Genomic DNA, 14,568 nt, shown 5'->3' on the forward strand with positions numbered 1-14,568 from the left:
GCTGTGCAACTCCACCGACGGTTGTAAGGGCAACAGCCTCTACAAAGATGGCAGCTTTGGCTTCAAAAGATCTGAAGAATCCAAGCAGCAGGCATGAGCTGGCTGGCTTGGCCTCCCATTTTCCTTCTCGTCTGTCTCCATTTGCTCTTGTCCCACGCCCGAAAGAGGCAAGCAGGCTGGAGGGCTCAGCTTTTAGCGTGAGGTGCCCCAACAGTTCATCTGTGGATATTCTGCCCCAAGAACTGGGTCAAGGAACTCCAAGAAACAGGAGGCAGGATCTGCCCCATGCCATCTGGAGCATCACCAAACGGCCGAGACCCCCAAGGACCAGATATACCTGTTTGCCAAGAAGCAGCTGCAAAATCATAATACACTGCACTTCCTCCCGGGTCTTCTGTAGGAGTGCAAGGTTGTCATGTTCGCCGTTTCAATGTGCTTAGTACATCGTAACGGTTCGCGTGTCATTAAGCTGATGCGTGTTTCATCTTTGAAGGGAGGACAGTTCTTGCAATTAGAATGCTTATCTCTTGGCTGCAAGCTCGGAATGTATTTGGGTTATCTCATGTGTTCAAGGTTGCTTTCCCAGGCTAGAAGGGATGACGGTTAACAGCACCTGGGATGGGTGGTGTTGATGCTGCTGTCGGGAGGAGGGGTTACGGTTGCAGTGAGGGTTTTTAGTTTATATTTGGCGCGCTTTCTGTCATTCCCAGCTTTCTCTGTACTTGTCACAAGTTTCCTAATAAATCAGATTTCATTTAGCAACCTCTTGTGAGTCTGAGTATTTGGACTGGGCAATCATTACATAAAGCTGAGAATCATAAAACTTGAAATTCCGCTGGCCCCTTTCCAGGAGAAGACGAGTTTGTCTGACCCTGTGAGGGAGAGTGCTAGCGATGACCAAACCTGACATCCTGCTACTGGAAAGTGAGGAGTCGAGTGAAGGGGAACCGGACTCGACCATGATGCGCCCCGACCGGCCTCCCCAACTGGGTGAACTCTCAGCAATTCGAGAGGAGGCGAGTTCTGGGTCAGAGGGCGAAGCAGCGGGCATGAAAACCGCGCCGGAGACCACCGTAACCACCCCGGGCGAACTGGTCACCTGGGATGAAACCCGGGGGGACATGGTGGTGGTGGGGGGCCCATCCTGGAGGCAGAGGTACCCACTATCTCCGACAGTAATCCAAGTGCCACCAAAAGGGGACTCCCCCACTCCGGACCGTATCCGAGTGTTGGAGTCAAAAATGGACTCGTTAGAACTGATCCTGAAACAGATGAGCTTGGACCTGAGTTCGCTGAAGGAAACGCAGGAGGGGTCAAGCCAGCAGCATTCGACCCCTTTGTCCCATGGGCAGTCCCCTGAGAGGAGAAGGGTAGCACGACCCAGAGAAGGGGACCAGGCTCTCCGAGTGGAAGTAGCGTCGCTGCCCGTCCTTGAGCGGCGGCCGGCAAGAGAGGTTGGACCCACCGAAAGCTCGGGGGGGGGGGGGGCGCAGCCTGTCGGGTGGAATGCGGGACTTCCCTGTCAAGTTTGATGGGGACCCGACAAAACTCTCGTTCTTCCTAACCAATGCCAAGGCATACATGGAGGAGTGGGGGTCGCTTTTCCGCTCAGAAAAAGCCAAAATTATCACCATTGCTACCAAACTAAAAGGGAGGGCGGCAGACTGGTATGTACAGATGTGCCAGTCAGAAGCGCCCGAATTGGAAAAATTCACTGAGTTCCTCTGGGCTCTACGGCAGCACTTCGAGGATCCCTTAGCGAAAGAGCGGGCGAAGCGTGCCCTGCGGGAACTCAAGCAGGGATCGAGATCGGTGGCTGATTATGCGCTGGAGTTTAAGGCGCTAGCGGGGAAAGTGGACGACTGGTCTCAAGCAACCATCATCCAGCTATTTAAGGATGGCCTGAACACAGAAGTGCTGCGCTGGTCATTGGGAAGGGATGACCCGTACAGTTTGTACGAGTGGATCCAGCTCGCTGGGAGGGCTGAACACGCACATGAGGTGTTCGCCCAGAGGAGGACCGCGAAATCGGGGCGAGATGGGAAACCTAGTCGCCTGCCGGGCACCGGGGGAAGAAGCGGTCAAAGATCCTGGGAAGAGGAGAAGGAGAGGCGGTATGCGAAGGGACAGTGCCTGCGATGCGGTAAAGAGGGCCATCGTGCAGCAGCGTGCCCGAGGGCGAAGGGTGAGGAATGACAGGGGAAGTTGATGGCGAAGTCTCCTTCCCTACCGAGGAAGATGAAAGCAGCAGTGGCCGAGAGTGCGGTGGACAGCGTACCGTTCTACGAAGACGAGGGAGAACCGGAATATTTGCAGCCGGCGGGAAACGCCAGCCACCTGCTTTAAAGGGCGCTGCGGGGCAGGTGGTGGAAGAAAGGCGTGAACCTACGTCGGTGAGTGGCAGTTATCGCATTCTCACGGTGAAGTTAAAGTTGGGCTCCCGATCTAAGACAATAGAAGTGTGGGCCGTGATTGACTCGGGGTGTTCACGGTGTTTGATGCACCCCAATGTGGTAGCCGCCCTGGAGTTACCCACCTTTCCATTGCAACGACCCATTGCATTTATGCAATTGGATGGGTCCATGGCTGGTGGCAAACCGGTCACGCATTTCACTGGGCTAGTGGCCTTACAAATGGGTAGCCATCGGGAAGGGTTGTCATTTGTGGTGGCTCCGGTGGGGGGTCCCTTAGTGGTTTTGGGAGTACCCTGGTTGGTCCAGCAAAATCCTCAAATAAACTGGGTTTATCGAACTGTCACCTTTAAGGACGGATTCTATCAAGCACCGGAGGGAGGAGAATCCTCAGAGGAGGTGGTGGGGGTGGCGGCAGCTGCGACTCCACATTACCCAGCCCCTCCTCTGGAGGGCCTGCCGGAGGATTACCAGATGTTTGCTGATGTGTTTGGAGAAAAAGAAGCTGATCAACTGCCCCCTCATCGGAAAACGGACTGTGCCATTGAACTGGTGCCTAACACCCAATTACCTAAGCCCAAAATCTACTCAATGATGCAAAAGGAATTAACTTTGCTTTGGGAATTTGTGGACAAAAACTTGGCTCGTGGGTTCATCGAACCAGCCAACTCCCCGGTGGGGGCACCGGTCCTCTTCCGCCCAAAGAAGGATGGGACATTAAGACTCTGTACCGATTTCCGGGGGCTAAACGCAGTCTCAATATCCAATAAATATCCCTTACCTTTGATAAAAGATATGTTGTCACATCTGGCCAAAGGGAAAATCTTCTCCAAACTTGATTTGAGAGAAGCCTATTACCGTGTAAGGATCAAAGAGGGGGATGAGTGGAAAACGGCATTCAATTGCCCATTAGAGGCGTTTCAGTATAAGGTTTTGCCTTTTGGGTTGGCTGGGGCCCCTGGGGTGTTTATGCAATTGATCCATGAGGTACTCCATGAACACCTGTTTAAAGAGGTATTGGTGTATTTGGATGATGTATTGATTTATACTGAAACTATGGAGGAACATGTATCTTTGGTGAAACAGGTGCTTTACAAGCTCAGAAAAGCTGAATTGTATGCCAAACTGTCTAAATGTGCCTTCCACCAAACTCAAATTGATTACTTGGGGTATAGAATTTCAGATAAGGGCATTGAAATGGATCCTGCCAAGATCCAGGCTATCGTAGACTGGGAAAGACCCCGCACCCGCAGGCAACTTCAAAGTTTCCTGGGGTTCAGCAATTACTACAGATTGTTCATAAGGGGGTTGGCTGAAATTGCCTTGCCACTAACTGAATTACTTCGAACAAAAGGACTGGGAGATACTCGGAGAGTAAAAAATCCAGGTGCCCTGCTATGGTGGACGCCGGCTTGCCAGGCGGCGTTCGATCAATTAAAAGCGTCTTTTACCCAGGAGCCAATCTTGCAACACCCTGACCCCTCCAAACCTTTTGTGGTTCAGGCAGATGCATCTGATTATTCCATTGGGGCATTGTTGATGCAAGCTGATGGGACAGGGTGCTTAAAACCATGTGCCTACCTGTCCCGCAAATTCTCTGAGACTGAAAGACGTTGGCATGTATGGGAGAAGGAGGCTTTCGCAGTGAAGGCGGCTTTAGAGTCTTGGCGACACTTGCTAGAGGGGGCAAATCACCCATTCGAGGTGTGGACTGACCATAAGAATCTGGAAGCCCTTAGCACCCCCCGCAAGCTGAGCCCCAAACAAGTACGTTGGGCTCAGTTCTTCAATCGCTTTAATTTCCAATTGAAGTTTATCCCGGGGAAAAAGAACTTCTTGGCGGACGCCTTGTCCCGGCAACCTCAGGACTCTTGCGCAGCTCCCGAAGTGGTCAGCACGCTGTGGACAACGCCACAACTGGGAATGCAAGCTGTGACACGCAGCCAAACCCGTGCGCAGCAGCCAACCGCCGGGAGTTCGGGGCTGCTCAGCACTTTGTCAATTCCCTCTCAGTTGCAACAAAAGTTTCTAAAAGAACTAAAGACTGATACTTGGTTGCTGGCCAATAGAGACAATGTTACCTTTGACCGGGGTTTCGCTTGGAAATCTAACCGTCTCTACATCCCTGAGAGTTTGCGAAAAGACGTGTTGCTCCGTTCACATGATGACAAGGTTGCGGGACATTTTGGTTTTGTCAAAACTTTGCACCTTGTCCGGTGGCAGTTTTGGTGGCCCACTTTGCGCAAAGATGTAAAGGAGTATGTCACCTCTTGTCCTGTGTGTGCTATGTCAAAGCGTAAAGTCGGTAGACCTCAGGGACTCTTGCAACCAGTGGCCAGCCTGACTTGTCCCTGGGATGAGGTGTCTATGGATTTTATTGTGGAGTTATCTCCTAGCCAGCGAAAAACAGTGATTTGGGTTGTGAAAGACTATTTTTATAAACAAGCCCATTTTATTCCGTGCGTGTCAATTCCTTCCGCCCGCCAGTTAGCCCGCCTTTTCCTTGTACACGTGTACAGGTTACACGGATGTCCCTCTCGCTTGATTTCGGACAGGGGCACACAGTTCACCTCTCAATTCTGGCGGGCGTTCCTCAAACTGTTAGGGACTAAGCAAGCCCTATCCACGGCGTGGCATCCGCAAACTGACGGAGCCACGGAGGCGCTCAACTCCACGTTGGAGCAATACCTGCGGGCTTTTGTGAATTATCAACAAGACAACTGGGTTGACCTCCTCCCTTTTGCTGAGGTGGCCTACAACAATGCAGTTCACCAGAGCACCGGCCAAACCCCTTTTCGTGTGGTCCATGGCAGGGACTTTGTCCCCATCCCTGATCTGCCGCAGCCATCCGTCGGGCCGACCTCGCCGACTGACTGGTCAACGCAACTAGCGGACTCCTGGCCGGTCATCCAGAAGGCATTGGCTGATGCACAGTCGGATTACAAACACTATGCTGATCTGAAGCGTGCCCCTCACCCTGCCTTTCAAGTGGGGGACATGGTATATCTGTCTAAGTTTATCAAGTCTTCCCAACCTTCGAAGAAATTGGCACCTAAGTTCGTGGGTCCTTTCCCCATTATCACTCAGATCAACCCTGTCACTTTTAAACTTGATTTGCCGCATAACCTGAAACGCTTACACCCTGTTTTTCATTGCAGTTTGCTCAAACCAGTTACCCGTTCTGACAGATGGCATGATCAACCTCCGACTCCACCCCCCATCATGATTGACAGACAACAACACTTTGAAGTTAAAGAAATTTTAGACTCTAGACGCATTCGCAATACCTTACAATATTTAGTTCGCTGGAAGCATTTCCCTCATCCTGAGTGGGTAGCTGCCCATGACGTGGCTTCTCCTATCCTTGTTACACGCTTTCATTCCTCATACCCAGCAAAACCGGGTCCCTAATTTTTTTGGGGAGGTGGTATGTCATGTTCGCCATTTCAACGTGCTTAGTACATCGTAACGGTTCGCGTGTCATTAAGCTGATGCGTGTCTCATCTTTGAAGGGAGGACAGTTCTTGCTAGGAGAATGCTTATCTCTTGGCTGCAAGCTCGGAATGTATTTGGGTTATCTCATGTGTTCAAGGTTGCTTTCCCAGGCTAGAAGGGATGACGGTTAACAGCACCTGGGATGGGTGGTGTTGATGCTGCTGTCGGGAGGAGGGGTTACGGTTGCAGCGAGGGTTTTTAGTTTGTATTTGGCGTGCTTTCTGTCATTCCCAGCTTTCTCTGTATTTGTCTCAAGTATCCTAATAAATCAGATTTCATTTAGCAACCTCTTGTGAGTCTGAGTATTTGGACTGGGCAATCATTACAAAGGTCAGGAGCCTACAAGACGCCTCCTTCCTTCCTTCCTTCCTTCCTTCCTTCCTTCCTTCCTTCCTTCCTTCCTTCCTTCCTTCCTTCCTTCATTTATTTTTCAGATTTAGTCACCGCCCATCTCACTCAAAGGGCAACTCTATCCCCACACAACAACCCTGTGAAGTAGGAAGGGGGAGAAAATGCAGGTGGCTCAAAGCCGCCCTGTTCAAATAAAACTACTCTTTTATAATCCAATGTTGTCTTTATCACAAAGAACTCAAAGCTCCTTCCTATAAAAATCAGGAAAATCAGTGACCTAGGGAAGGAATGCAAAAAATATGACAAAAGGGGTAGAAATCCCCATAAAGAAACTGACGCGCGTTGGGCAGCAGCTCTTAACTTCACGTGCCGCTTGATGGGCCGGAGCTGCCTGTAGCTCAAAGTTCTTGGGGTGGAGACGGCCACCTGGGTGAAGGCAAAGGCCGTGGAAAGGCCGTGCCGGGGCCATCGAGAAAGGGGTGGGAAAGCAGCCACCGGCGCATGACGCCCTTACAGAAATCTGCGGGGCATCCACTGGGCCTGGAGCACCGGATGCGGTTCTGGCCACCGCGTCGGAAAAGGGATCTGGAGGACCGGGGAGCACATGGAGGAGGGCAGGCAGGAAGACCGGGGGCTCGAACGCCATCCCTCCGAGGAGAGGCTGGAACATTTCTTTGCTCCTTAGCTTGGAGCGAATGGGGCGGGGTGGGGGGACCTTCAAGAAGCTTAAAACCTTGCCTGGCCTGGAGAAAGAGAGAGCAGGAGGATTTCACCCTCTCTCCAAACACGAAGCCAGCGGCTCCCCACCACCATCACCGCCGGGGGCGGATTGCAAGGAGAGCTGAACGGCCCACATTACAAACCTGTGGGATTCACCCCCAGAAGACAAGGTGATGGCCACTCCCTTGCATGGCTGTCAAAGGGGATAGGACTAGTGGCCTTGAAGTCTCGGGGCAGCAGGACCCCCAAGAGCCCTTGCAGGGGAACAACGAAGGGCGTGTTGGTATATTGTTTTCTGCTACAGATTAAGGTTACTATGGTAACTAATCATTCTGGCCAGGTGAAGAGGTCGAATTTAATTGTCCTCAATTTAAGTGTTAATAGTTGCATTGCCTAAGGGAGGAACCTTGCCTGGACATGTTTTAGTTACAGTTTTCTTTTAGCCTTGCAGCCAGTAAGCAGCTCTCTGAGAGAGCTCTCTCCTCTCTGAGAGCCTGTGAAGATGCCCAAGCCTGTAAATATGTTTTTGTGCTTCCTGTAAATAAAATTATTTTTATAGAAATGCCTGGTGTGTGACTTTTCTGATCTCTCCTGGGCCAAATGCTTTCCAGCACTCTGCCAAAAGGTTATGGGTCCAGTAAGCAGCCCAGTAAAACCCAGAGAGAATAGAGAGATCAGCTCCACACCTCATGCACAATTTAAAGGCAGGTAGCAAAGACCTGTGAAGATTTTCTTTGGAGCCACCTGGAGATTTTCCAGCAACTGCCGGTCTACAGGACAAAGAAGCTAGCTGAGGTGACTTGCAAAAGAAGGAAGAAGCCATGGCTACCTCCCAGCCCTCAGCGATGCCTCTGGAGCGCCTGTCAGAGACCAAATACTTGAATTGTGCCCTGAAGATGGAGATGTATCTTCGCAGAGAGAATCTTTGGCTGCCAATTGGTGAGCAAACCCCCCAAAATCCCAGTGCTAAATGGCTGAGACAGGATGAGCGGGCTAGATTATCCTGAGGACAATCAGCTAGTCCACGTGCGAGGCATGCAGTCTGCAAAGCAACTTTGGGATGCTTTGAGAGACTTATATGTAAAGGCAACAGCAGGGAGTAAAGTTACTCTGACGAAAAAGCTGTACAGAGCCTACCTTGCAGAAGGAGATAGCCCTCCTGAGCACCTGCATTATATTCAGCAGCTGTTTGTTGAGTTGCAGGAGAGAGGAATGGAATTTACACCTCTCACAAAATCCTATATCCTCCTGTCCTCACTGAATGAAACATGGGACACGCTGATTTGTACCCTGGAGGCTATGCCTGAAGCAGACCTCACCCCATCGTATGTTACACAGCGCTTACTCGCTGAATGGGAGAAGAGAGAGGAAAGATCCCCCCCCCATCTCTTCTGGAAAGCTGCAGTACCAGAAAACAAGGGAAAAGAAGCTGAGACCACAGCACTAGCCAGCCAGTGATGCTTCAACTGTGGTTCAGCTGGACATTTCCAGAAAGACTGTGCTTTGAGACCCAAGAGTAGAAAGACAGGAAAGAAGAACACAAGGGCAACACAGAAGAAGGCTCTTCAGACAACCCAAATTGCACAGGTGTCATGATCGCTGTTGCGATGTTTGCGACATCGTAACGGCTCGCATGACAAAGCGCAGATACGTGTCAATGACTAGAGAAGTGCGGGCGATAAACCGGACAAAGAAGGTAATGAATTTGGGAGATCTATTGAACAACAAAATCTCACCGCCCGGTAATCGACCATCAACACCATTATCAAAGAAATAAGCAGGGCGAGGTTCGGAAGGGCGCAGCCGGGCTTTCGAGGAATATCGGAGTCTAATTGCCCGGTAATGGGCCATTACCTTGCAGGAAGATAAACGGGGCGATGCCCGGGTGCGAATGGGGCTGGACGACCTCTCACCTAGCAAGCCTGAATGACCTGTCACTCCGTGAAACTCGTGGGGTACACCCGGGGAGAGTGGGGGTGGAGCGCTGTTTGGTGCGAGACTATTTAATTCAACTTTTGGCACGCTTCCTTCACTCTCAGCTTTTTACTGATGTGCATTCTATTCTAAATAAAAGCCAGAACGTAAACTTGATTTAGAGTCTGAGTCTTTTATTTAGTCTTAGGCATTCCTTACAACAGATTGCTGAGAAGGGTAATTCTGATGTATGGGTGTTAGATTCTGGGGCCAATTGTCATTTATGTAATTGTAAAAGCTCTTTTGTGTCACTGTCTAAAACTGAAAGACAAAGTGTATCTTTGGCTGATGGGTCTGTGACTAAAATTATGGGACAAGGTGACTTGTATTTATCCTGCTTGGGAGAAACTGTAAAAGGTGTGTTGACATGGGCAAATGGAAAATTCCCTAGGCCTATATCTGCACTCTTCAGCAAAGGATCGTTACCTTGTCATGGTGCTGGAGCTTGAGCACCTCAATGATGCCATGAGCTAAACCGTGAAGGGCCACCCAAGACGGGAGGGTCATGACAGAGAGGTCAGACTAAATGCAATCCCTGGGGAAGGTAATGGCAACCCACCCCAGTATCCTTGCGGTGAAAACTAAATGGATCAGTACAACCAGAGATATGTCGGTATACCATCGGAAGATGAGACCCCCAGGTCGGAAGATGGTCAAAATGCTACTGGGGAGGAACAGAGGATGAGTTCAACTAGACCCAGACGTGATGACGCAGCTAGCTCAAAGCCGAAAGGACGGCTAGCGGCCGACGGTGCTGGTGGTGAACGGCGAAGCCGATGTTCTAAGGATCAACACACCATTGGAACCTGGAACGTAAGATCTATGAGCCAGGGCAAATTGGATGTGGTTATTGGTGAGATGTCCAGATTAAAGATAGACATTTTGGGCGTCAGTGAACTGAAATGGACTGGAATGGGCCACTTCACATCAAATGACCACCAGATCTACTACTGTGGACAAGAGGACCACAGGAGAAATGGAGTAGCCTTCATAATTAATAGTAAAGTGGCTAAAGCAGTGCTTGGATACAATCCAAAAAACGACAGAATGATCTCAATTCGAATTCAGGGCAAGCCATCTAACATCACAGTGATCCAAATATACGCCCCAACCACAAATGCTGAAGAAGCTGAAGTAGAGCAGTTCTATGAGGATCTGCAGCACCTACTGGACAACACGCCTAAAAGAGATGTTATTTTCATCACGGGAGACTGGAATGCCAAGGTGGGCAGTCAAATGACACCTGGAATTACAGGTAAGCATGGCCTGGGAGAACAAAACGAAGCAGGACATAGGCTGATAGAATTTTGCCAAGACAATTCACTCTGCATAACAAACACTCTCTTCCAACAACCTAAGAGACGGCTTTATACATGGACTTCACCAGATGGACAACACCGAAATCAGATTGACTACATCCTTTGCAGCCAAAGGTGGCGGACATCTATACAGTCGGTAAAAACAAGACCCGGAACTGACTGTAGTTCCGATCACGAACTTTTTCTTGCACAATTTAGGATCAGACTAAAGAGCGTAGGGAAGACCCACAGATCAGCTAGATATGAGCTCACTAATATCCCTAAGGAATATGCAGTGGAGGTGAAGAATCGATTTAAGGGACTGGACTTAGTAGATAGGGTCCCGGAAGAACTCTGGACAGAAGTTTGCAACATTGTTCAGGAGACGGCAACAAAATACATCCCAAAGAAAGAGAACCAAGAAGGCAAAATGGCTGTCTGCTGAGACACTAGAAGTAGCCCAAGAAAGAAGGAAAGCAAAAGGCAACAGTGATAGGGGGAGATATGCCCAATTAAATGCAAAATTCCAGAGGTTAGCCAGAAGAGATAAGGAATTATTTTTAAACAAGCAATGGGCAGAAGTGGAAGGAGACAATAGAATAGGAAGGACAAGAGACCTCTTCCAGAAAATTAGAAACATCAGAGGTAAATTCCAGGCCAAAATGGGTATGATCAAAAACAAAGATGGCAAGGACCTAACAGAAGAAGAAGAGATCAAGAAAAGGTGGCAAGAATATACAGAAGACCTGTATAGGAAGGATAACAATATCAGGGATAGCTTTGACGGTGTGGTCAGTGAGCTAGAGCCAGACATCCTGAAGAGTGAGGTTGAGTGGGCCTTAAGAAGCATTGCTAATAACAAGGCAGCAGGAGACGACGGCATCCCAGCTGAACTGTTCAAAATCTTGCAAGGTGATGCTGTCAAGGTAATGCATGCTATATGCCAGCAAATTTGGAAAACATAAGAATGGCCATCAGATTGGAAAAAATCAACTTATATCCCCATACCAAAAAAGGGAAACACTAAAGAATGTTCAAACTATCGAACAGTGGCACTCATTTCACACGACAGTAAGGTAATGCTCAAGATCCTGCAAGGTAGACTTCAGCAGTTCATGGAGCGAGAATTGCCAGATGTACAAGCTGGGTTTAGAAAAGGCAGAGGAACTAGAGACCAAATTGCCAATATCCGCCGGATAATGGAAAAAGCCAGGGAGTTTCAGAAAAACATCTATTTCTGTTTTATTGACTATTCTAAAGCCTTTGACTGTGTGGACCATAACAAATTGTGGCAAGTTCTTAGTGGTATGGGGATACCAAGTCATCTTGTCTGCCTCCTGAAGAATCTGTATAACGACCAAGTAGCAACAGTAAGAACAGACCACGGAACAACGGACTGGTTTAAGATTGGGAAAGGAGTACGGCAGGGCTGTATACTCTCACCCCACCTATTCAACTTGTACGCAGAACACATCATGCGACAAGCTGGCCTTGAGGAATCCAAGGCTGGAGTTAAAATCTCTGGAAGAAACATTAACAATCTCAGATATGCAGATGATACCACTTTGATGGCTGAAAGCGAAGAGGAACTGAGGAGCCTTATGATGAAGGTGAAAGAAGAAAGTGCAAAAGGTGGTTTGCAGCTAAACCTCAAAAAAACCAAGATTATGGCAACCAGCTTGATTGATAACTGGCAAATAGAGGGAGAAAATGTAGAAGCAGTGAAAGACTTTGTATTCCTAGGTGCAAAGATTACTACAGATGCTGACTGCAGTCAGGAAATCAGAAGACGCTTAATCCTTGGGAGAAGAGCAATGACCAATCTCGATAAAATAGTTAAGAGCAGAGACATCACACTGACAACAAAGGTCCTCATAGTTAAAGCAATGGTGTTCCCTGTAGTAACATATGGCTGCGAGAGCTGGACCATAAGGAAGGCTGAGCGAAGGAAGATCGATGCTTTTGAACTGTGGTGTTGGAGGAAAATTCTGAGAGTGCCTTGGACTGCAAGAAGATCAAACCAGTCCATCCTCCAGGAAATAAAGCCAGACTGCTCACTTGAGGGAATGATATTAAAGGCAAAACTGAAATACTTTGGCCACATAATGAGAAGACAGGACACCCTGGAGAAGATGCTGATGCTAGGGAGAGTGGAAGGCAAAAGGAAGAGGGGCCGACCAAGGGCAAGGTGGATGGATGATATTCTAGAGGTGACGGACTCCTCCCTGGGGGAGCTGGGGGTGTTGACGACCAACAGGAAGCTCTGGCGTGGGCTGGTCCATGAAGTCACGAAGAGTCGGAAGCGACTAAACGAATAAACAACAACATATCTGCACTCCAATGTGATAGGGGAGGAGAGTACCTTTCTCACAAATTCAAAAGGTTCCTAGTGGAAAAGGGGATAGAACAAATTCTTTCTAACCCTTACATCCCTCAGCAAAATGGTGTTGCTGAAAGAAAGGGCAGAACCTTGCAAAATGTGATGGAATGCATGCTAAAAGATTCACATTTATCTTTTAAGTATTGGGGAGAGGCGATGTCTACTGCCTGTTATGTACAAAACAGATTGTATAATTCTGTGATTCAGGACACTCCATTCCATTTGTTTTATGGTGTGAAACCAAAGGTACATGTGAGCGGGGGAAAAGGAAGGAGGGGTTCACAGAACCCCTGGATGTGCCTTAAACTCATCTAGAAGAAAAAAGGACTGCCTGAAAGGAAGGGAGGGGGGAAGGAAAATGGGTGCTAAAACAGTCATTAGGTTTAGAATTTGTAGCTGATGATAATGGGTGATAACTGGCGCCAGCAAGGTCACGCAACGGGGGAGGGATTATTAGGATTGTGTAAACTTTCGTGTGAAGGGGGAAATGCAGGCCCTGATATATATCCAAACATTAGAATTAGGAAGAAGTTAAATACATTCTTGAGGATGTGATCAATATCCATAAGTGTCTCAAGGATGTGTTGATTACTTCCATCACATATCTGTTTTTCCTCTTCCTGACAAAAAGGCAATCACGGTTATCTTGACCTTATGTAAATTAAACTAGGATCTGGTGAGCCATCAGAATCAAAAACAACGATAAGGATTGTAGGAACATCCTGACATCCTGCTGGCATTGTAAATTTGTAAATCAGAGTGGCTACTTCAAGGTAACAGGAAGAATGTGAGCTGAACCTTCAAAGGAGGGGGATGACAGGAGAGGAGGGTATAAAGGTATAGTGTTAACTTCGTTCAGGGTTCCTTCTTGCACGGAGGGACCCGCCTTTGCAAACGCGTAAATAAATCCCTTTTCTCTGCATCATCGAACCTTGTGGATTGGAATTCTTCTGGGAGGTTTTTCCCGCTGACATAAACCATCTTAGAGTGTTTGGTAGCACTGCTTGGGTTCACATTCCAAAACAACAGAGAAGGAAAGGAGGCCCCACAACAAAGAAAGCCATCTTTGTTGGCTATGAACAAAGCCAGAGGAGCTACAGGTTCATAATGGGAGAGAAATTAATAATTAGCAAAAGCGCTTCTTTTGCTGAACAAAACTGGGGGAGATTAAATTCTAGCTCTCCAGTTGATCTGACCACCACAAGAGAACAGCAAGGACTTGCTGATGGTGATCTTTTGCCTGATGAGGACATTAAACCAGAAAAGCAAACTGAAGATCTGTCTGATGAGACAGATGCTTCTCAGGAAAGTGACAGGAGTCAAAATTTAAGCCCTGTATTACCTCACAGATCTCAGAGGAGTAATAAAGGCGTTCCTCCATCACGTTTTCAGGCTGAAACAGTAAAGGCTTTTCACATATTCACAGAACCTGAGTCTTTAGAACAAGTGAATGCTTTACCACCTGAGATTGCACAAAATTGGCATTCTGCCATGCAACAGGAATTAGCATCCTTGAAAGAAAATAAAACATGGAAACTGGTAAATCTACTTCCCAATGAACGCTGTCTAGGTTGCAGTGGGTTTTCAAACTGAAAAGGGATGCTGATGGCAAAATCCAAAAATAGAAAGCAAGGTTGGTTGCAAAAGGGTTCACTCAAAGGAAAGATTTAGACTTTGACAAGACTTTTGCACCAGTTACTAAAGGTGAATCAATTAGATTACTGTTAAAAATTGCTGCACTCAAAGGAATGTCGGTTCACCACTATGACATTCAAACTGCATTTCTCTATGGTGATTTAGACCACAAATTATACATGCAGCAACCCCCTGGCTATGAAAAAGGGGAGAATATAGTCTGTGAACTGCAGAAATCAATCTATGGATTAAAACAGGCTGCTAGATCCTGGAACCAAAAATTAGATGAAAAACTGCAGAATTT

This window comes from Candoia aspera, chromosome 1 (genome assembly GCF_035149785.1).
Source record: "Candoia aspera isolate rCanAsp1 chromosome 1, rCanAsp1.hap2, whole genome shotgun sequence".
Taxonomy (NCBI): domain Eukaryota; kingdom Metazoa; phylum Chordata; class Lepidosauria; order Squamata; family Boidae; genus Candoia; species Candoia aspera.